The 23,242-nt window shown below is 39.9% G+C and overlaps 1 pseudogene; it reads left to right on the forward strand.

Moving 5' to 3' along the window:
- Positions 1-660: 660 nt before the first annotated feature.
- Positions 661-20,106, forward strand: LOC101175747 (annotated as a pseudogene).
- The last annotated feature ends 3,136 nt before the right edge of the window (positions 20,107-23,242 follow it).

A 23,242-nucleotide genomic window follows, 5' to 3' on the forward strand; every position in this document is an offset into this window, starting at 1 on the left:
CTTTTCCAGATTTTCATCAAATCACTTGATATTTTCTATCTAATACTGAACCCTGTATTTTTAAAAGCCACATCACCTGGCTCCTTGATCTTAGTGACATTCTAAAGATTCACTTGAAAACAGAGTTTTTTCAGCACAAATGTGAACTCATTTGATTCTGTTAGGTACCCTACAAAGGAGACAGGTTAAATGGGTATTATCATTATTCCCATTTCTACTGATGAAGAAATGGAGGCTATGACAATTCAAGTCACCTGTCCCAAAACATACTGCTGGTAAAGGAAGTAGCCCAAATTTACACCCAGGTCTCCTGTAACACCATGACACACCACACTGCTTCTCAAAGGCCTATTACAGATGACATCCATTATAGTGAGACATTTGGAATAACTTTTAGGTGACACTTATTTGTAATGGAAATAGACATTCTGAAGAATCAATACTAAATCAGGATATCAAATAGATGGCATTATAATCTTGATCCCACTGAAGGTATTCATCTGCAGGTTTTATTATTATTATTATTTTGAATTTAGGAACATTGGCACCTTTATTATAATAACTTTTTTAGGATGACTGGGTTTTGGGGCATTTCTCTGAAATAGCACCTTATTAATCATTAATGGAGTCTTGATTTTTATTTTAATCATGTGCCCAGACATGGAGGGAAAAATGGAGAAACTTCCAGATTCTTGTGGTCAACTTTTTATCCCGTTATTAGAAGAACTCCTTTCTTGTGAGGCATCGTAAGACAGAAAGAGGACTCTCCTGGCTGCGAAGTGAGACAGAAGGACTCAAGCCACTTTGCCTGAGGCCTTTCGTAGTCCTACCTTCGTTTAAACACACACACTCACAATCTCTTTTGATTTACACTGCTGTAGCCCAACTGTTTGGGAAAGCTAATGTTGTGGAATCCCTAAGTCATCTGTGACCTAGGTCACTAAAGACAGGAGCAATTTAGTAAAAGTATTAATTGAAACTCTCCTGACAAGCCCTGTTCCTTCAGATAAAGTTACACATCAAACCCACACAGGCCGCCAGGCTATTCTGAGCAGGCTGAGATTTTCAATATCTCATAAACAGGCCCTTCAATCACTACAATCTAATAAGGCTATAATCATCATTGACACTATAATGATTAAAATGAATAAAACCCATTAAGAAAAGTCATGTTGAGTTATTAAAAGTTTCGCTCTGTGTGATATGTAATCTTTTATCCATTTTTTATGATGAAATCTGTAACCATCTATCCACAAAAGACCATTAATTTACTGCTCTGTGGATGTTACCATGCTCTTTAGTTTAACAGCTTATCATTGATTTCTTGAGGGAGATATTATATTTGGAGAAATACACATGGAACAAAAGCCTGAATGTTGCTGTAAATTTCCCACTGACAGAATGATCAAAGTATTTGGGTCTGGTCTGCAGCTTGGGGCTAGGGAACAAGTTTTCTAGAGCAGAGCAAGCCCTCTGGCTACCAGGCAGCAGATACATGTTTTCAGGCATCACAAATGCTTCTAAGGAAAGGTCATGTGCACCATGGAGGGAGGGGGGGACAATAAAATGTCCATTAACCAGAGCCTAGTTAACTGGCTTATTGGCATCTATTAGAAACAAATTGCAAACAAAACTGATCCTATTATAAACTTCTCCTCCTCCCCTCGGTCAAGGGCAGTCTCTGATTGGCTCAGAAGAGGCCCCAACAAATACAGCGTTGTCAGATGGCTCCTTTATTTGCAAGGAGAAGATTGGGTTTCTGCCAGCAGCAGTCTCCAGCCCTGACTAGCAGAGAACTACAGAGTTGGGAGGGATACGTGGCCCCGTCCCACAGAAACAGCACTGGAAAGGTGACTAATGTACTCCGGCCCGCATTCTTTCAACAGGGACTTTTTCCCCTAAGCAAACAGCAATAAAAAAATCTGAATAGAAGAATGTGGACACAGTGCTGAGCTAAGTGGTGGGGGAGCCCAATTCTTAATGTGTACTTTTTCTTATAATAAACTCTGCTTCAATATCTTTACTGCTCATCTCCTGTTTAATCTTATTAACAGTAAAATCTAAAAAGATTCTGTGAAGCCAAGAAGAGGGTGTTGTCTTTGAAGGCATTCTTCATTTTTCCTGAAATGATTAATAAATCTATTTGCTAGCCTTCTTTGGCTGCCTCTCACTGAACAGACTTGCCAGTGTTTTCCAGCAGGTAAGGACAACACCCACACCAAAAGGCAAAAATGGTGGGCTTATGTTTTATCAGATTTCCTTATTTTCCAGATTTGCTTCCATCATTGAGGTCCTGCTGAGTTTGGGGGGGCTTTTTTTCCACCTTATCTAAATAACATTAGGTTATAAACGTCATTCATAACATACTATCTCTTTTACTAAGGGAAGCTTGTTTTTACCAAAATAATCAAATATTCTTTATAATCCTCCCCTTTAAAAGAAAATAGAAAATTCCATTTATAAGGTTGAAGTATAGTTCAAAGCGCAGCTAACAGACATCGATTTTTATCAATATTTGGAGAGTTAATTTAAGCCTACACCGTTCCATCATGTAAGACAAAATGGTTGCTAAATGAAATTAAAAGGCAAATTCTCCAAGAATAAAAAAGAAATCGTTCTTTATATAATACATCATTAACCTGTGGAAATAACTGCTTCAGGGCATGATTGAGGCTAACAGCTTAGTAAAAATGTGTAAATGATGTAATACTTCTACAGATAAGAATGGCATTAGCGATTGTGAACTCTAAGAATGCTCACGTTCTGTGCACACACTCGTACCACAGTTGGAGTCAGGAGGACACTTCCCAGGCCGTTGCCATGCTTCTGCGAAGTTGGTGACACATCAACAGAGCGGTATCCTGTGTACGCACAATTAATGTTTTCTGCTGTTCTCATACCTTCATCTCACTTTTAACTATATTGATATCAACTGTGGTTCAAAGTGAAAATGGAATTGGGTAAATTATTTGTCCATTTCCATGAGGCAAGCCTTTATTTCCCCTCACTTTTTGGGAGAAGGGTATCAAGATGAAATGCAGTATAAATGGTCATTTGACTACGTCTAAAGACCCTTAAGAGAATTACAAAATTACTTAAGCATTCTGATCAAAAAAGACTGATATCTCGAAGAAAATTGTGCATGTGTGTGTATCTGTATATAACATAAAGTAAAATAAATAAGCCAGAGTAGGGGATAAGGAAATTCAGTACATCAAAGAAGGCTCCTTTTAGTCTATCTTCAGAGAAGGTGAAATTGACTGTTAAAATACCTATAAAAAATTTTAAAGACATTCATGAATTTTAATTTATCATCATGGTATTAAAAATATAGCTCTTTCTAACCACGGAGGCACTGAAGATTTTGTGACATGAAAGTTTTCCTGGTGTTAATTTGAGCCTTTAATTAATTATAACCTTTTAGAAGGGGGCTGTATAACTGCCACCAAAAAAAAGGTTACATAGAGATGATGAAAAAATAAGACTCATTGCAGATTTTTAGTGAAGCTGCGCATCGGTGAGCTGTGGTTCTCAAGTGATAAGTCAGCACTTCTGTGATTCCAGGTGGAAAGAGCAATAAAATCTTGCTGAGTTTAGTTATTGAAATTATATGGTTTCATGAATAGTATAATGTTGTTCTCAGCAGGTAAATGTTATATTTTAATGACATCTATATTATAACACATACAAATTCTCAAGCTCAAGGTCAACAGAGCCTTCTTCAATATGAGCAGCTGGAGCCCAGCCCTGAGGCTGGAAATGAATCATTCAAGCTCTGAAGTGCTGAGGGCGTGGGAAGAGAAACTGAGATCACAGTAACTTATTAATTAGGAAAAAAGATATTTTCCTGGTAGGCCATTTGGAGGTATAGGAAATGTGCAGGTGTGAGTGGGTGAGAACGTTGTATAGATGACTAAGCTTTCTAATGAGGTAACAGAACTGAGTGAAGATTTTGCTATAACAAAGAGGCAAGCCTGCTGTAGACATGAGGCACTTTGGATTTCAGCTTTAACTATGTTAAAATATAAGTCAAGTGCTCCTTAATTAGAACCAATATACTCCTGTTCACCTGATCACCTTTAAGCCCAGGTAACCACATTTGTACATCTAAACTCCCTCCTGAACTTATTAACATAAAAAAAAATGCCTGAAGAGACTAACTTTGTTTGGGTTGTTACTAAATCAGCTTTGTTTCATTGAAAAGCCTGCTCATTAGCTGTAATCCTTCCAGCTGTTTTCCCTTAGAGCCTCTGCAGGTCTACTGCCAAGACTGGTGTGGAGATTTTTGCTTGGATAAATGGCACATTATTGCTTCTCTTTCAAAATGCCTCTATACCACAGGGTGACTATAGTTAATAACAATGTACTATACACTTGAAAATTGGAAAGAGAATAGATTTTAAGTGTTCTCACCACAAAAAGAAGTATGCGAAGCCATGGATATGTTAATTGGCTTGATTTAGCCATTCCACACTGTATACATATTTTGAATGTCATGTTGCACACCATAAATGCATACAACTTTTATTTACCAATTAAAATTCATTAATTTAATTAAATCTCCCTCATGTGTGAACCACTTAGTAATTTACAAAGCACTTTCCTTTGCATCAAATTGTATTGAATACTCACAGCAAATTCTGAGGTAGACAAATCTCTATTTTACATATGATAAAACTAAGATCCAGAAAAGCTGATTCATTACTTAAGGTCAAACGGGTAATTGTTGAAGTCCAGGAACACATTTAGGTCTTCTCTCTCCAAATCTGCCTCTCTCCTTACCACACCAAACTTCACACTAGGAATGTTGAACACTGCATGATGCTCAGTAGCCATTTTAAAGTCATAACATAATAGTTTATCATTGCTAAACCTTTTATGGGTTGTGTTTCTTTAGACATTACAGAAAGTGTTTTAAGAGCCACTGCTCGTTTGCTCTGGTTATCCCAAGACAAACAGTGTGGGCGATGACAGCTAACCTGACTGGTGGTCTGCCCAATAGTTATCCCCTCTGCCTTTCTTTCCTGAGAGAGCCCTGATTTTGTTTGGAGAACTCCCTTTCTCTACGTCATTAATAGTAAAGCCTGAATAGACCAAGCTAAGCAAGGTAATGCTGTCTTCTATCAGTGACTGGTTTAGGAAGGCGTATGCGACACAATTCTGGCCAGTGAAACTCAAGAGAAACTACCAGAGGCCTTCTCAGGAAAGTTTCCTTAGTTTTAAAGAGAAGCACATTAAGAAACATTACCTCTTCTTTTTTTTTTTGAAACGGAGTCTTGCTCTGTTGCCCAGGCTGGAGTGCAGTGGCGTGATCTTGGCTCACTGCAACCTCCGCCTCCCAGGTTCAAGTGATTCTCCTGCCTCAGCCTCCCGAGTAGCTGGGATTACCGGCACATGCCACCAAGCCTGACTAATTTTTCTATTTTTAGTAGAGATGGGGTTTCACCAGGTTGGCCAGGCTGGTCTCGAACACCTGACCTTAAGTGATCTGCCTGCCTCAGCCTCCCAAAGTGCTGGGATTACAGGCGTGAGCCACTGCACCCAGCTGACCCTCCCTCTTCTTTTAATGGGTAACATCATCTCATGACCATGAGAAGAGCTAGCCTCAGGAAGAAGCTGATCCACTGAGAATGACAGAGATGGTGGGAAGCCAGGTCCCTGATGAAAAGCTGATGGATTAATCAACCCTAGAGCCACCATGCCCTGGGACTTCTTGTTACAGAAGAAAAGAAAATTCCCTTATTGTTTAAAACAGTTGAGTTGGAGTTTCCTGCCACTTACAACCAAGCATCTAACAGAAAATTTGTCCAGGTGAACAAGTTGGATATGTATCTCAATTTAAGGCTATTTAAAGTTACGCTACAATCAGCTGAAAAGATCTTAAATTGCCTAACAACTGTAGGATACTATTATATCCATTAGGTGCTCCAGCTTTCCTAAAAATATACTTATTTTTATTTTCACAAATAAAAAGCACCTGAAAGACCATATATAAAATCATCTCATATATTAATAACAATACACGATTATAAATCTGGACATCAGCATAATAAAATGGTTAGAAACCTATTAGTTGAAAGCTTGGATAATATATATAGTCTTGAAAAACCCTTTTAATTCTAAATCTTATGATGGAGAAAATTCTTACACTGACATATCAAGCTATATCATCTATTAACATCACAAAGGTGTTTGTGGTAACTCATAGAGTCCCCACAATGACATCTAAGATGAGCCAGGCTCAAAAACAATTAGGATTTACAGTCGTGCTGAGAAAAATGTTCTACTATGTCTTCCTTGTGAAATACAGTAATACGAAAGGATGCAATGTAAACCATATTTCAGGGAGAGAGTAACAAACAGGTAAAACAAAAATGGAGTGGTTACATGTCTGAGATCCACATATCCTTATTTGTGTGGGAATGCTATCAATGAAGAACAACTTGAATCAGAAATGCGTGTGCTCTCCATTTTGTCGTCAACAAGTCTCAGGAAATTTAACTGGTTTGAGATAAAGGTAATTTTCCCTAGCTCCTGTGTACACTAGGTCAATATTTCTCCAGGCCTGTTAGATGTTAAAAGATGTGCTCACCTCCCCCCACTCCCCCCACCACCCTCAATAAAGGGAGGGTCTTGGTGTGGGTTTCCCTAGAAATAGGGCCTGAGTCAAAGATTGAAGTGCAAATAGTTTACTTAGGAGGTGATTCCAGGAAACACCAATAAAAGAGTGGGGAAATGAGGCCAGGAGGGGAAGGGAGCCAGTATGAGTTTTATCAAGTCAGTTTCCACTCTCAGCAGCAGGAACTCAGCCCTAATTTTTGTGATATAGGCACTTTTTGGTCAGTTGGGTCAGAAGCAGATTGAGATGGAGTTAGAAGTGTCAAAGTTCCACTGGAGAGTAACACCTGTGAAAGAGGAGAAGGGGGAAGCAGGCCTGGACAGGAAGAGCTGTCAGACCATCGGGCAGAGCAGGAAAAGTCTCTGCCAGCTCACTGACAGCTCCACAGTGAAGACAGCTCGTAGGAGGAATTCTGCCCTACTGGGGAACTCTGGAAAGCATCGGGGAACATGCTTCAGTTTCCTAACTGAGAGGCAACTGGGAAACATATCTGCCACTTGCCTGTCCATCTTTGGTTGAACACTGCTTTTGAGGTGAGGGACATTAACTCTCTTGTTCTTTCAGCTTACCTGTTAACAGGTTGAGTGGACTCCCATCGGCCCCCACCACCACCCTCAAAAAGAAAAAAAAAAGGCTTCAGGCAAAGAATTGCAGGTGTTCATAGAAAGCAGCCTTCAAAATGTACAGGTATGTGCTGAAAGGACATGGATGTGGTACAGACAGCATCTGCTACATAGAGCAAAACACACCGCATTCCTTATCCTCTGCTTGCTAATTTAGAATACACTTTACCATATTGAAGGCTCCAAGAAGACCTGCCCCAGAAACTTGTACAGGTTGGATTAACCTGAATCAGTGCTTCCAACATGCATCTAGCAGAACTAGTGAGCAGCAGGTTTCACACTGGGATAAAGCTGCTCCAAATGGGTCAATAGTAGTCATACAAAGGAGGTCAGTGATGATGCCAAGACCTATCTAGTTGGAGTCAATTCCTCTCCTGCTGATGGCCCGACTCCTATTTTCATTCCAGGCTATGACATAAGTTGCTGGTTAGCCAATAAATGGTCTACCCTGAGTCAGCATCCAACCTTGATCTGTGCATACTTGGAGTTTGGGGGCAATTAACATTGTTTGCATGAAGGATAACATTGTTTGCATGAAGAATAATCTGGGACAATTCTTTGGGAATTTTATTTTGGAAGCATGTAGAAATATAGGAAATTAACAGGAGGAGTAGAAACTCGAAGGATGCATAAAGAGAAGCCTTGAGGCAGTGTTAGGGTTATGAGGGGAGGGAGAGCAGGGGCTGTGAGGGATCTTCGCAAACTGAAATTATGATTAAGCAAAAAGTATGAATTTTTTTTTTTTTGAGATGGAATTTCGCTCTTGTTGCCCAGGCTGGAATGCAATGGTGCAATCTCAGCTCACTGCAACCTCGGCCCCCTGAGTTCAAGTGATTCTCCTGCCTCAGCCTCCCAAGTAGTTGGGATTACAGGCATGTGCCACCACGCCCAGCTAATTTTGTATTTTCAGTAGAGGCAGGGTTTCTCCATGTTGGTCAGGCTGGTCTCAAACTCCTGACTTCAGGTGATCCGCCCACCTCAGCCTCCCAAAGTGCTGGGATTACAGGCGTGAACCACCGCGCCTGGCCAAAAAAGTACGAATTTTTAAAGGATAAAGTAGATTTTAAAAAGAATAAGTGCATTGCCGGGTGTGGTGGCTCATGTCTGTAATCCCAGCACTTTGTAAGGCCGAGGCGGGTGGATCACGAGGTCAGGAGTTCAAGACCAGCCTGGCCAAGATGGTGAAATCCCATCTCTACTAAAAAATACAAACAATAGCTGGATGCGGTGGCACCCGCTTGTAGTCCCAGCTACTTAGGAGGCTGAGGCAGGGGAACCACTTGAACCTGGGAGGCGGAGGTTGCAGTGAGCCAAGATTACACCATAGCACTCCAGCCTGGGTGACAGAGTGAGACTCTGTCTAAAAACAAAAAAATTAGAGTAAGTGCATTATAGCTAGTTTCAATCAGAGACAAAGAAGAACAGATACCAGGTTGCTGAGTCATACCACTGGTGGAACTCCAGAGTAAAGATCCATAAACTCCCAGTCCTTGGGCCATTGGGACCACCTTAGATCCAGAAACACCCTCCCGTTCTGGACTTTGAGTTCTGGCCCTCTTTCCACTATGCTCTTGGGATTCTGTGAACATTCACGTTAATCCTCAAGTAAACTATCTTTCCTGAGCTTGCTTGAATAGATCAGTGTTGCTCGCAACTAAACAAGTTTTGTAAATCAGAGGTCAATGAGGGCCTGCTAACAGGTCCATCTGTCAAGCAATACCTGTGACCAGGAAAGGGGCTTTGACAGACCAGGGAGAAAAGGTAGAAGAGAGAAAGGCACACCGGGTGATGTTTACGGTTGAAAACTCATGAAACAGGATGGGATTTCTGTTTCTAGTCTCAGTAGTGGGAAGCTTCCACGCTGGTTTCAGACAAAAGCAAAGGCAGTCAGGTTGACAAAGTGGTTTCTGAAGAAAACTTTATCAACTCTACTAGTTCTTTGCCCTAGTTCTCTTTTTTTTCACTCAGCAACCTGAGCTGGGGCTCCTAGAGCAGAGAATGGTATCGTTTGGAGAACTAAGACGGGGGAGTAGGGCAGGAAATAAAATGAGTCAGGGGCTTGGTGGTGGATGCGGAAGATGACCTTTGCCTAAGTGGAAGTCATCTTCACAGTGTATTTTCCTACATAGTCAGGATTCTCTCTAACAGAAATTTACTTTCAAATGGCATAGTGGGAAGAACTCAGATGTTGGCCTCGCACAGACTCAGGTTCAAATCCCACCACCACCACTTTTAATGTGTGGCGGGATGGCAAATTACTTAACTTCTGTGAGCCCCAGTCTTATTATCTGTAAATGAGAAGAGTCATATCTATCTACAGTATTATTTTAATAGCTAAATAGAATGCATGAAACATAATCAATTATAAATATGTATTTTCCTAAAAGGAAAGGAGGTCACTGGGCAGTCTGCATTGCCTATGCCTCTTGAAATCAGTTTTATTAACCTGTAACCTAGTTCTGATTAAAATGGGATAGAACTTAGGAATTTTATTCAATACATATTCTGTGTGGTAGACATAGTGCATAAAGCTACCTCGAATCTTAGGATTTGCAGGTCCCAGAGTCTGAGGGACTTTGGGTATAACTCCCTATCCCTTCTTTCATGGGTGAAGAATCCAGGGCCAAGAGGGGTGACGTGACTTGCCCAGGTCATACAGCCAGTTAACCGCAGAGCCAAGAGAAAGCTGGTGCTAGAGAAAGCTGGCTTTCCAGACTTCTCATTCAGTGTTCTTCCCATCAGAACTTTATGGTTTTCTTAACCTTAGATCAAGTTCTCTATTCACACAAAATATATCAACCCAGAATTTCTTTTGTTCTTCTCCATGGTAAATCTAAAAACACTTTTCCTTGTAGACTCACAGATGTGGCTCTGGGGCATGGCATGCTCTCTCCACTCTTTGAAGTGCTCTTCCCTACGCCCAGCTTCACCATCCCCTTCTCAAATTTGGGTTAGGGGTCCCTCCTTAACTTACCTCGATTATCACATTCTCACTACGGCACTATTACTGTCGTCTCCTCCTCTTGACTGCCCTCCCTGAAGGCAGGTCCTAAATCTGGTTCCTCCAGGACATGTTGGTTGAATGAAATTTTTTTTTTTTTTTTTTTTTTTTTTGAGATGGAGTCTCACTCTGTCACCAGGCTGGAGTGCAGAGGTGCAATCTCGGCTCACTGCAACCTCCACTTCCCAGGTTCAAGTGATTCTCCTGTCTCAGCCTCCCGAGTAGCTGGGACTACAGGCGCATGCCACCACAAAATACAAAAATTACCCAGCTAATTTTTGTATTTTTAGTAGAGACGGGGTTTCACCATGTTGGCCAGGATGGTCTCTATCTCTTGACCTCGTGATCCGCCCGCGTCAGCCTCCCAAAGTGCTGAGATTACAGGTGTGAGCCACCGCGCTTAGCCAATTGGATGAATTTTTAAATGTATGTTATGAACGTTGAAATAGAAGCTCATTGGAAAAGGTTAGAATAACCCTAAATGTTGAGGTAAATAAAACTACCCGTTGATATCAGTGATTTCTCTACCAATAACATGTAGAGTAATACAAGTAGTCAATACACTGACAACCTCCGGAGAACAATGGTCCAGTCTAGCCAGAGTCCTTAATGTGGGGATGGAGTTAAAGCCCCAGAGCTGGCAGCAGGGGAACAGAAGTCATTTCCAAGCTCTCTATTTCAATTTCCCCGTCTGTAAAGGTGTAGCAAGGAAGGTAGCTTAGATAATTATTATTATTATTATTATTATTTCAGATGGAGTTTGGCTCTTATTGCCCAGGCTGGAGTGCAATGGCATGGTCTCAGCTCCCTGCAACCTCCTCCTCCCAGGTTCAAGCAATTCTTTTGTCTCAGCCTCCCAAGTAGCTGGGATTACAGGCATCCACCACCACACCCAGCTAATTTTTGTTATTTTTAGTAGAGATGAGGTTTCACCATGTTGGCCAGGCTGGTCTCGAACTCCTGACCTCAGGTGATCCACCCACCTCGGCCTCCCAAAGTGCTGGGATTAGAGACATAAGCCACCACACCCGGCAGATTATTTTTAAAGTTACTTTTTGTTCTAAAATGGTAAAATGCTATATTCTAAGTACATTTAATTAAACTACAACTCTGCTAAAGGCCATGAAACTTCATTGTTGTTCTCAGATCAGATTGCAAAGAAATTACCCATTAATAATATGCTTCATAGCAGACTCTACTCTTAAGTGTCAGTCATAAAATCAGAAACCTTTGGAAATCTTAGAGCAAAATACACATCATTTACCCCTCTCTTTTTTAGAATCACTATTAGATTTAAAAACACATAAACATAAAAGGCTTTTATATCAATTTATTCATTTATTCTCTTCAAGTTTACTAAGCTCTTACTCAATGAATAGTACAGCATTTGAGTCCCAAGAAGGCCAATAAGACGTTTATATCTGGTCAATGATACTGACAGGTCCCTGCACCAAGGAAAAATATTACTTTTGAGAGGGCAAAAAGCCTGGTGTCATTTACCTTTCTACCATAATTATTTCTGAGTGCTTTCAAGGCTAGAAGGAGAAAGCTAACTATACTGAACCAATATTTTGTTTTCGAGTTTGAAGCAAAATCAGACGCAAGAGCATAGCAATCTGAGGTACGCTGATCCCCTCTCTAGGGATAAATGGAGAGTTCTCTTTTGAAAATGGTTTGTAAATAATCATACTAACAGTACAGCTATAAGTGAAAAGACCTTGAAAGATGCCCTCTTACCAGAGGACTGTTTAGAAGATTCACAAGTGCATGTGCTCAAGTACGAGAAATGCCTTTAAGTTTCCCTTTATTATTTTCAAGAATCCTCCTAAATTGAGTAGGGAAGTAAGAATCAAAGCCGGGAAATTCTTTTTTAATTTTTAGACACAGAGTGCAGTGGCATGATCATAGCTCACTGCAGCCTCCAACTCCTGGGCTTAAGTGATCCTCTAGCCTCAGCCTCCTGAGTAGTTGGAAAAACATGTGTGCACCACCATGCCCAACTAATTTTTTTTAAAAATATTTTTAGAGACAGGAGTTTCACTATATTGAGATCAGGCTGGTCTCAAACTCTTGGCCTCAAGGGATCCTTAGCCTCAGCTCACAGGAATAAGCCACTGTGCCTGGCTAAAGCAGGGAAACTCTAAAAACATATGCTTAATGGGTGAAATCTTAGACTATCAAGCAGCTTGAGAAATAGGAGATTTTCTAGGTACTATTGAACCATGAGGCAGTTAATAAGTGAAGAAATGTCTTTGGAGTTGAGAAAAAGAAGATTGTGCAGCAAGATCCTCACTTCTCTAGGGCAGAGCTAGGGAATTGACTAAATTAAAACTCAGGAAAGATCTGCTTAATATAGATGTAGCTATCGATGATTCATCAGTAATTGTTTGAAACCGGTCACTGTCCTCTATAATAATATTAAAAGATGACCTACCCCTGATAACTCAGATCTAGTGGAAGTTAAACCAGGGAAACTTGGTAAGCAGGAGACAAATGGAATCGCTGACAATTCCAACTAATTTAGCATATTGAACATCCTATGCAATTTGTACTATTTTTACATATGCATTGTACATCAGATTGAAAATCAAACTGAAAAATATTCATTATGTTTGCACTGTGTGTGCATATGTGTGTGCATGTGTGTGCACGTGTGTGTGTGTGTGTGTGTGTAAGAGAGAGAGTTCTGGAGTGGAAAGATGAAAAAGTGGAAGCATTTACTTAAAGACTTACACCACAAATTTAAAGGAATTTAAAAGGATGCACAATATTGAGCTAAGGCAATCAAACACAAAAGATATCCTAAAATTTCATTTATACGATTTACAACAACATGACAAAGTAACCTATGATGTTAAGAGTTAGGACAGTGGTTAGGCTTGGGAAAGGGTTGTTGACTGTAAGGAAGGCAGCACAAGGGGCTTTTAGATGCTGTTGATAATCATCTTCTTAATGTGCTGCTTTCATGAATGTGTTCAGTTTATAAAAATTCATCAAGCTATACCCTTGTGATATGGGCACTTTTCTGTCAGTTAGGTCAGAAGCAGATTGAGATGGAGTTAGAAGTGCAAAAGTTTCACTGGAGAGTAACACCTGTGAAAAAGGAGAAGGGGAAAACAGGCCTGGGCAGGAGGAGTTGTCAGACCTTTGTTAAGAGTGGGCAAAGTCTCTGCCAGTTCATCAACAGCTCCACAGTCAAGACAGCTCATAGGAGGAATTCTGCGGTAGGTGGAGATGATCTGGCCCTTGCAACAAAGTCTTGCTCAGTCATTGGCTGGGGCTGCCTTGACAAGGAGTGTCCTCAGCTCAAAAGCTGAAGTGGACCCAAAGTAGTTAACAGTGAGAGGCTCTCAAGTACCCTTACTCCTTGTAGCTGGGCAATTAGTTCTTTCTTAAAAGGGATTTGGGTACCATATAGTGCAAGAGACTGAATAGTGGATATCTAAAAGTACAAAGACTAGCTGGGCGTGGTGGCACGCGCCTGTAGTCCAGCTACTCGGGAGGCTGAAGCAGGGGAATCGCTTGAACCCGGGAGGCGGAGGTTGCAGTGAGCTGAGATCGTGCCACTGCACTCCAGCCTGGTGACAGAGCGAGACTCTGTGTGAAATAAATAAATAAATAAATAAATAAATAAATAAATAAATATTAATAACGTAATATATAAATACATGATATTATGCTACATTTCACTAAAAAGTTTACTTTCAAGAAAACAGAATGCACCATCCACTCCAGGTGTCCTCAACATCTGCTTGCACAGAACCCCAGGGTTATACACATTAAATCAAAGCATTCCACTAATGAAAAATGGAAAGATGATGATTTTCTTTCCCACTTTCACAGAGCAAAGAGCTAAGATAATGATAAGCTTTCCTTACTAAGCTTTTATCTCATAAATTCTTCTTAAATCTTTGACACATACTACTGAATGTCTGTATAAAAATAAGATGAGGCCAGGCACGGTGGCTCATGCCCGTAATCACAGCACTTTGGGAGGCCGAGGCGGGCAGATCGTGAGGTCAAGAGACTGAGACCATCTTGGCCAACATGGTGAAATCTCGTCTTTACTAAAAATACAAAAATTAGCTCAGCGTGGTGGCGCTCACCTGTAGTCCCACCTACTCAGGAGGTTGAGGCAGGAGAATCACTTGAACCCAGGAGGCGGAGGTTGCAGTGAGCCAAGATCATGCCACTGCACTCCAGCCTGGTGACAAAGTGAGACTCTGTCTCAAAAAAAGAAAAGAATAAGATGATATCTGACCTAGGACAAAATTATATATTTTGTCATATCAGCATTTCATTAGATTCCACAAAGAGCACCATGACATCCAGGTGTCCCACCACAGGAACAAGATTGAGGATCAACAAAGCTACTTGGAAATAATGGATGCTAGAACTCTAAGGAACCCACAGAAGATCAGTTCTCAAATCACCAGCCACTGGGGAGCAAATGAGCCAACCTCAAAATTGACAAACAGTTATGGTGCTATGTGTCTCCCATGTGTACTGGACACTGTGTTGTATGGGGCTCCTCATCTTGGTAAGTCCTCTGCTTATTCCCTTAAGTTCAGTTTGAATTTACCTGTATGCTTAGTCTGTTTGTGTCTACATGTGTTTCACTAGTCTGCCAATCTTAATATCAGAGACACCCAGGCCTAGATCTTAATCATGCCCTCTGGATTCCAACACACACACACACACACACACACACACACACACACACACACACACTCCTTTCCAACTATCCTCTCTGAACTTTGCCACTTATAACCTCTTATCCTTCACATCATACTCTCTTTCTGACCCACCAACCTGGCCTGTTTCCCAGACCAAGGGCCTCTAGGCTTGCCCTGTCTTGCAGCCACTCTGGTGGTAAAATATGTTAGGTATGAGAGCATTTTTTAGAAGTCCATAATAGAGCCAAGTGTGTGTAGCAGAATATATATATATATATGTATATATATATTTATATATAAATTCTCAGAATATATATATATTTTTATATATATACACATATATAAAAATTCTCCTGAGAATAGGAAGAAATAGCAATCATTTGAGGGTCATATAATCAGAAATGCAAATATATGAGAGTGTATGAAATATATGAAAATACATGAAAAAATACATGAAACAGTGGTCTTTAAGACATTGGATATAAGTCAATGAAGAACAGTGATCCCTGAAAGATGGGAAACGTACAAGACGAGCCTTACAATTACCTTAGTCTACTACCTGGAGAGAGTTTCCAGGCTGTGACATAGGGAGGGGAAACCCAGGAAACGCCCAAAAATCTCCCCGGGTTGGGGAGAGCCTGGAATACAAGGAGGCCAAGGTGGCTAAAGAACACAGGGCAGAGTGCCAGAGAAGAAAAAACTACACAGAGAACTTCACAAATTTGCGGAGAAACTGCCCCCAAATTTTCAGCAAAGTACTGATTAGTGCATGTAGGTGAGGAAATCACCTGAGGCCAGGAAAAGAAGCACCTGAGAGGATTCGAGGAAACAATCTCCAGAAATCATTTGGGGCCAGGAATCATTTCTGTTCCACCAGCTAGAGTGAAGAATCTCATAATTCAAGGGGCATTTGGTAGAGTTCTCAAAAGAAGTTTTCCTCAGTAGTGGGGCAAGGTCAGTGGTGAGGCAAAAGCTCTGGTCTTGCCTAAAAAAAAAAATTAAAAACAAGACCTGAAAGAATCAGACTGTTCCAAGTGACTTAACTCCCTCCCGGAACACAGCTGAAAAACACGTATAGGAATATAAAAATATCTAGCACCCAATAAGATAAAATTCATAATGCCTGGCATCCAAATAAAAATTACTAGACACACAAAGAAGCAGGAAAATATGACCCATGATGAAGAGAAAGATCAACCAATTGAAACTGACCCAGAAATGACACAGTTGATAGAATTAGTAGACAAGGAGTTAAAAAGTTATCATAATTGAATTACATATGTTCAAGAAACTAGAAGAAAGACTGAGCATGAAAGACTAATATATTTGAAAGTTTTTTTTAAGCTGCAAACCAGGATGTCTGAATAAAGTCTGTACTTAATAGTACTGTACCAATGCTGATTTCTTAATTTTGATAAATACATCATGATAATATAAGATGTTAACTTTTAAGTAAACTGGGTACAGAGTGGGAACTGGGAACACTCTATACTATCTTTGGGAACACTTATTACTATCTTTGCAGCTCTTTGTATTTCTGTAAATTTAAAATCGTTTCCAAATAATTTTTTAAAGTGACAGAACAAAGCATCATGTGCCAAGAAAAGAATATCTAAATCAAATTTCTAGAAATAAAAACTGCGATGTCTGAGATGAAAAATATACTGAATGGAAATAACAGTAACTGCTGAAGAAAGGATTCATGAACTTAAAGACATAGCAATAGGAACTATTTAAAACAAAATACCAAGATTTGAGCTGGGCGCAGTGGTTCACGCCAGGAACCTCAGCACTTTGGGAGGCTGAGGTGGGTGGATCACCTGAGATCAGGAGTTCGAGACCAGGCTGACCAACACGGTGAAAACCCGTCTCTACTAAAAATACAAAAATTAGCTGGGCATGGTGGCAGGCAGCCAGGTACTCGGGAGGCTGAGGCAGGAGAATCGCTTGAACCTGGGAGGCAGAGGTTGCAGTGAGCCAAAATGGTGCCATTGCATTCCAGCCTGGGTGATAAGAGCAAGACTCCATCTCAAATTAAAAAATAATAATAATAATAGAAATAAAATACCGAGATTTTAAAAACTAAAAGAAAAGAGCATCAGTGAATTTTATGACATCTTCAAGAGCCTAATATACATGTAACTGGAGTTTCTGAAGAAAGAAGGGAGGGCTGAAAAAATATTTGAGGAAGTGATAAAATTTTTTTTTTCAAATTTCATTACCCACAGATCCAAGAAGTTCAATGAACCCCAAGCACAAGAAACATGAAAAACACTACACTTAGCATATCACAATCAAATTGCATAAAATCAGCGATAAAGTAAAATACTAGAATAAAGAGAAAAATGTTAAACTTATTCAGAAAATATGGGTAAATATACGGGACATTTATTAAGAACCTACTAAGAGCTGGGCGTGGTGGCTCACGCCTGTAATCCCAGCACTTTGGGAGGCTGAGGCAGGTGGATCACAAGGTCAGGAGTTCAAGACAAGCCTGGCCAACATGGCGAAAACCCATCTCTACTAAAAATACAAAAATTAGTGGAGCGTGATGGCATGCTCCTGTAATCCCAGCTACTCGGGAGGCTGAGGCAGGAGAATCACTTGAACCCGAGAGGCAGAGGTTGCAGTGAGCCGAGATCGAGCCACTGCACTCTGGCCTGGACAACAGAGTGAAGACTCCGTCTCAAAAAAAAAAAAAAAAAAAAAAAAAAACCTACTATGGTCCAGCGCTCAAAATATTTTTCTTTTCCTTTCCTTTCCTTTCTTTTTCTTTTTCTTTCTTTCCTTCAGAATAGGAGGTCTAGGAGATGCTACGTATGTTTTTACCTTGGACCCTTGGTTCTTTGAACTCCAAAAATGTATGCTGTCAAATAACTTTTTCATAAATCAAATGCCCTCCTTGCCTTGAAGAAAGTTATAGTCTAGAAATTAGTAAAACTACTCAGTATGTAAGCTTTTAGACTTACATTTTATTTTTCTTGAAGATTCCTAGTGCTAAGCACGCTTAAATACAGCATATTTAAAGTTGCTTACAGATAAAATTTCACAAGTGAAAAATAATTTTTTAATCATTATAAACCTGTTTTGAAGGGAAAGGAGTTCTGAAGCTGACTGTAGTTGGTAATTGTATTCAAAGAGGGAAGGAGAAGGGACATCTGAAACTGAAGGGAAGGAAGATTTCCGAATTCAAGGGTTTTGATATTTTTAAAAGCACAAGTGTGAAGTGAGTGTGTGTGTGTGTGTGTGTGTGTTGGAACAGGCAGATTTTAGATTCTAATTTTCTATCATCCACTTCTAAAAATGTATCCAAGGATTTGCTTATATCAAATATACTTCTGTGTTTATGAACAACACTGTGATGATATTATAAATGTTTCATTTGGATGTTCAGCATGGGAGTGTGCTGCCTGTTGAGAGGGACTTTTCAGCATGCCACTTGCTATATATTTGGATTACCATAATCACAAAAGCCTAGCCTCTGTCTTTCCCTCAGCCTCTCAGCCTCCCTTTCTTTTCATGTATTCCTCTCCCTTACTGTTGATGGGTGCATCGCTTCAAAAAGTAAAAAACAAAAAGCTTGAACCAGGAGGATTTCTGTTCACTTTGGCAGTTCCAGAACTCGTTATCCCTCAATTGACCACTGGAGACTCTGCTGCTATATATTTAAATCACCCTAGGCATTAGCTGGGGATGGATTTATCATGAAACTTTTATAATAAAGAGGGCTACAGGGAATAGAGTGCTTTTAAATGTCTCCTCTTCTGCAGGCAAGTGATAACTTCACTCTTTGGTGAGTCCCTGTTGCTTTACTATTACATTCAGATGTTTTCATTCCAAGAGGAAAATATTATGACTGAACATAAAGTTTTAGTATTTGAGATGGTTGGATTGCACACCAGGTAGCTGGATCTTTTTTCTGTATTTAATGTATTCTACGATCAGCTATATTTACTGCTTCTGATTCCAGCTGGTCCCCACGCTAAATGAAAAAAAGACTTGTAGGAAACCTACATAGTTTGAGTTTTAAAAAACTATTTTGTGCAAACTTCCATCCAGGATATAAATCCCTTCTACTGCATTCTTAACAGCACCAACCTTCTCAAATGAATGAGAATAGTATTTGGGATTTATGTGAAATGCAAATTCAGGACTTGAACAAAATATTGAGAACCAAGGGCTCTCCTAAGTGACAGAAGAGCCGAGGAAGCATGGCTAAAGTCTCTTCCCACTGCTGTCCTGTCTAAGTCAGAGTCTTTTAAAGAGCTTGAACAGCTGCAGAAGTTCTTCACATGGGGGTAGAATTTTGGAACAACTGATGAGAGTGTGAGGAGCCATTCTGAGCAATTGGGAACACTCAGAGTCTGTGTGCTAATGAGAGACCCAAACAGCAAGCACTCCAGGGGCTGTGGGTTGTCCCATATGCCACTGTGGAGGAGGTGGATGCGGCCATGAATACAAGGCCACACAAGGTGGATGGAAGAGCTGTGGAACTGAAGACAGCTGTCTCAAGAAAAAGTTCTCAAAGACCAGGTGCCCACTTAATTGTGAAAAAGATCTTTGTTGGTGGCGTTAAAGAAGACACTCAAGAACGTCACCTAAGAGATTATGTTGAACAGTATGGGAAAATCAAAATATTGAAATCATGGCTGACCAAGGCAGTGGAAAGAAAAGGGGCTTTGCTTTTGTAACCTTTGACAACCATGGATAAGATTGTCGTTCTGAAATACCATCCTGGGAGTGGCCACACTGTGAAGTTAGGAAAGCCCTGTTGGAGCAAGAGATGGCTGGTGCCTCATCCAGCCAAAGAGGTTGAAGTCATTCTGGAAACTTTGGTGGTGGTCGTGGAGATGGTGGTAATGACAACTTTGGTCATGGAGGAAACATTAGTGGTTATGGTGGCTTTGGTAGCAGCCGTGCTGGTGGTGGTGGATATGGTGGCAGTGGAGATGGCTATAAGGGATTTGGTAATGATAGGAGCAGTTTTGGAGGTGGTGGAAGCTACAGTGATTTTGGCAATTACAACAATCAATCTCCAGATCTGGACCCATGAAGGGAAGAAACTTTGGAGGCAGAAGCTTTGGCCCCTATGGTGGTGGAGGCCAATACTTTGCCAAATCATGAAACCAAGGTGGGTCTGGTGCTTCCAGTAGCAGCAGTCACTGTGTCAATGGCAGAAGATTTTAATTACTGCCAGCAACAAAGCTTGGCAGGAGAGGAGAGCCAAAGAGGTGATAGGGAAGCTACCAGTTACAATAGATTTGTGAACTCAGCCAAGCACAGTGGTGGCAGTGCCCAGCTGCTACAAAGAAGATATGTTTTAGACAGTGCTCATGTGTATGCGCAAAAAGCTCAAGGACTATATTTGTGGCAGGTTATTTTAGGTTCTGTTCCGTTCTGTTCTGTTCCATTCTGTTCTGTGGAAAGTATAAAACATTCTAACAAAAGTTTTTAATGTGCCCATGCAGTGGATTGCTAAATGTAATAGTCTGATCATAACACTGAATACATGTCTTTTTTAAATAAATAAAATAAAACTCTAGCTAGACATAGGAAAGAAGACTTGAAACATATACACCAAAATATTGGCAATACTTATTTCTGAGTGGTGGAATTAATTTTTAACAATATTTATTGTGAAATTATTTTTCTCAATTACAAAAGTAATATAGTATACAAAAATTAAGGGAAAAAGAAGCTTAAAAAGACTATAAACATTTTGAAGTATATCTTTTGAAATTTTTAAAAATTAAATATAACTTTTTTCTTATTATAAAAATAATATCTATTCAATGTTGAAATTTTAAAAATATAGATAAGCAAGTAGAAAAACATTTATTGAATGATTTTTATTTTCTTTCTTTTGCTTATTTTTAAACTACAAATTTTCAACAATGAGTATACATTGCTTTGGAGTACAAAAGAAAAAATGTATTGACCAGCCGGGCGCAGTGGCTCATGCCTGTAATCCCAGCACTTGGGGAGGCCGAGACAGGCGGATCACTTGAGGTTGGGAGTTCGAGACCAGCCAACTGACATGGTGAAACCCTGTCTTTACTAAAGATACAAAAATTAGCTGGATGTGGTGGTGTGCATCTGTAATCCCAGCTACTCAGGAGACTGAGGCAGGAGAATTGCTTGAACCCGGGAGGCAGAGGTTGCAGTGAGCAGAGATCGTGCCACTGCACTCCAACCTGGGCGAGAGAGCGAGACTCCATCTCAAAAAAACAAAACAAAACAAAAAAAAAATGTCTTTGTGAGAGCTGAGGTACAGGCAGTTGGAAGCCGGCTGTGTGGGCTAGATCTGCAAATATTGGCCAGGGGAGAAATGAGTTTGGGCTTCCTGGAATCTTTGGAGGCTTTCAATGGTTGCAGGTGAAAATGAATTCTGAAATTCTCTGAGTAAATTTCATGAAGTATATCTGGTAAATTACCACTAAAACTTAACTGAGTTCATCGCATATCTGGAGACTTTTAAAGCTGCTATCATAAAACTCTACTGATGAAGGACTTTCTTATTGATTGCAATCATTATTGGCTCAGCCCACCCAACAAAAATATAAATACACATTTCAACCCTTGAGAAAACATATTTCAGAACCCCACCAATTTTATGAGACAGGCCTAAGAGATGGAAGTATTTATTCAAAGTCCCACTGTGATTTTTCAGGAGGCCTGCTTCAATCAGGAAGAGCTTTGCAATCCAGAAAACTCCAGAGCAGCAGTGATTCATGCAACCTAGCCATAGTCATGTGGTCTGATTAAAAAGATGCTCCCAGGCCAGGCGCGGTGGCTCATGCCTGTAATCCCAGCGTTTTGGGAGGCCGAGGTGGGTGGATCACCTGAGGTCAGGAGTTCAAGACCAGCCTGGCCAAAATGGCAAAACCCTGTCTCTACTAAAAATATAAAATTAGCACAGCGTGGTAGCGCATGTCTATAATCCCAGCTACTCGGGAGGCTAATGCAGGAGAATTGCTTGAACCTGAGAGGCAGAGGTTGCAGTGAGCCGAAATTGTGCCATTTTGCTCTCCAGCTGGACAACAGAGTGAGACTCCGTCTCAAAAAAAAAAAAAAAGCTCTCAAACCCAAGCAGCCTAATTTGCTATTTTATACTGTATTAATATTGCACATCTATTAACTCAGCATACCAACTATTGATCTGAAAATAAAACTAGTCCTCGCTCTCACATAACAAAGAAGAATTGCAGTTTATAATGAAAGAAATGCTCATACTTAATTGCATAATAGAAATCATTATGTTTCCTTACTACAAAGGCACCTAATTAGCAAAGATTTTCATTTTCCACTTATGTCATCAGGGGCCAGTCACTATTCTAAGCATATAGCTATTCCTTAGGTACATGAAAATTTGCATCATGCAAATTCCTTTTGAGATAATACCTTAGAATGAAGTAGAATGCAGAGTTGGCATGAGATTTTGATGGAGAGAGGATAGAGAGGTCTTTTAAGTAGTTATGGTGTTCTTCAGGAACCAACTAGGGAATTTTTCAGTCTCCTTAGATCTACTCCACAATTTTTCACTCTGCCTAGATAAAAACCTTAGAATTCTCAGCATAATAAATAGGATATTTTATATTTTTTCCTACTGCTCTGGAGGTTCTCATAGCACATCAAAATTTTAAGATATATTAAATATAATCCCAGAAATTATAGTATAATTAGATTTATAAATACAATAAATTTTAATTAACTGGCAACATTTAATACTGGTAAAGATGTGGCAAAATATGTACTCTCATACGTTGCTGATTGCATGGTAAATTGGTACCACCCATTTGGAAAACAATACAGTAACTTTATAAATGTTAAATATTTTTGACCCAATGATCCTCCTTCTGGAACTCAATCCTATTATATCAGACCAAAACAGGAGGAAAAGGCTATGTGTGAAGATGATCTTTAAGGTACCATTTCTGGAAGTAAAAACTGAAAATGACCTAAGTGTTAAATAATTAGGGCATTCCTTTACTTATAAGCAAAAAATTCAAATGCTTACTTGGCAACATGTAGCAGATGTCAGAAGGACCCTTTTACTTCATCTGTTATGATTGTCTAAAATATTACCAAATAGGGTTAGATGCATGGTATCCAGGAGTTTCTATTCAAATGCAATTCTTTAAAAAGAAAAGAAAAGAAAAACCCAAAACCCTAAAAGAGCAAGATGGGAAACATAAATCCAGCTTTATCAATAATTACATTAAATGTTAATGAATGGATCAAAACATCATGTTGTATACCTTAAATTTTATACAGTATAAAAGGTTAATGAACTAAACACTCCATTTAAAAGATATTATCAGAA

Source organism: Nomascus leucogenys, chromosome 17 (assembly GCF_006542625.1).
Source record: "Nomascus leucogenys isolate Asia chromosome 17, Asia_NLE_v1, whole genome shotgun sequence".
Taxonomy (NCBI): domain Eukaryota; kingdom Metazoa; phylum Chordata; class Mammalia; order Primates; family Hylobatidae; genus Nomascus; species Nomascus leucogenys.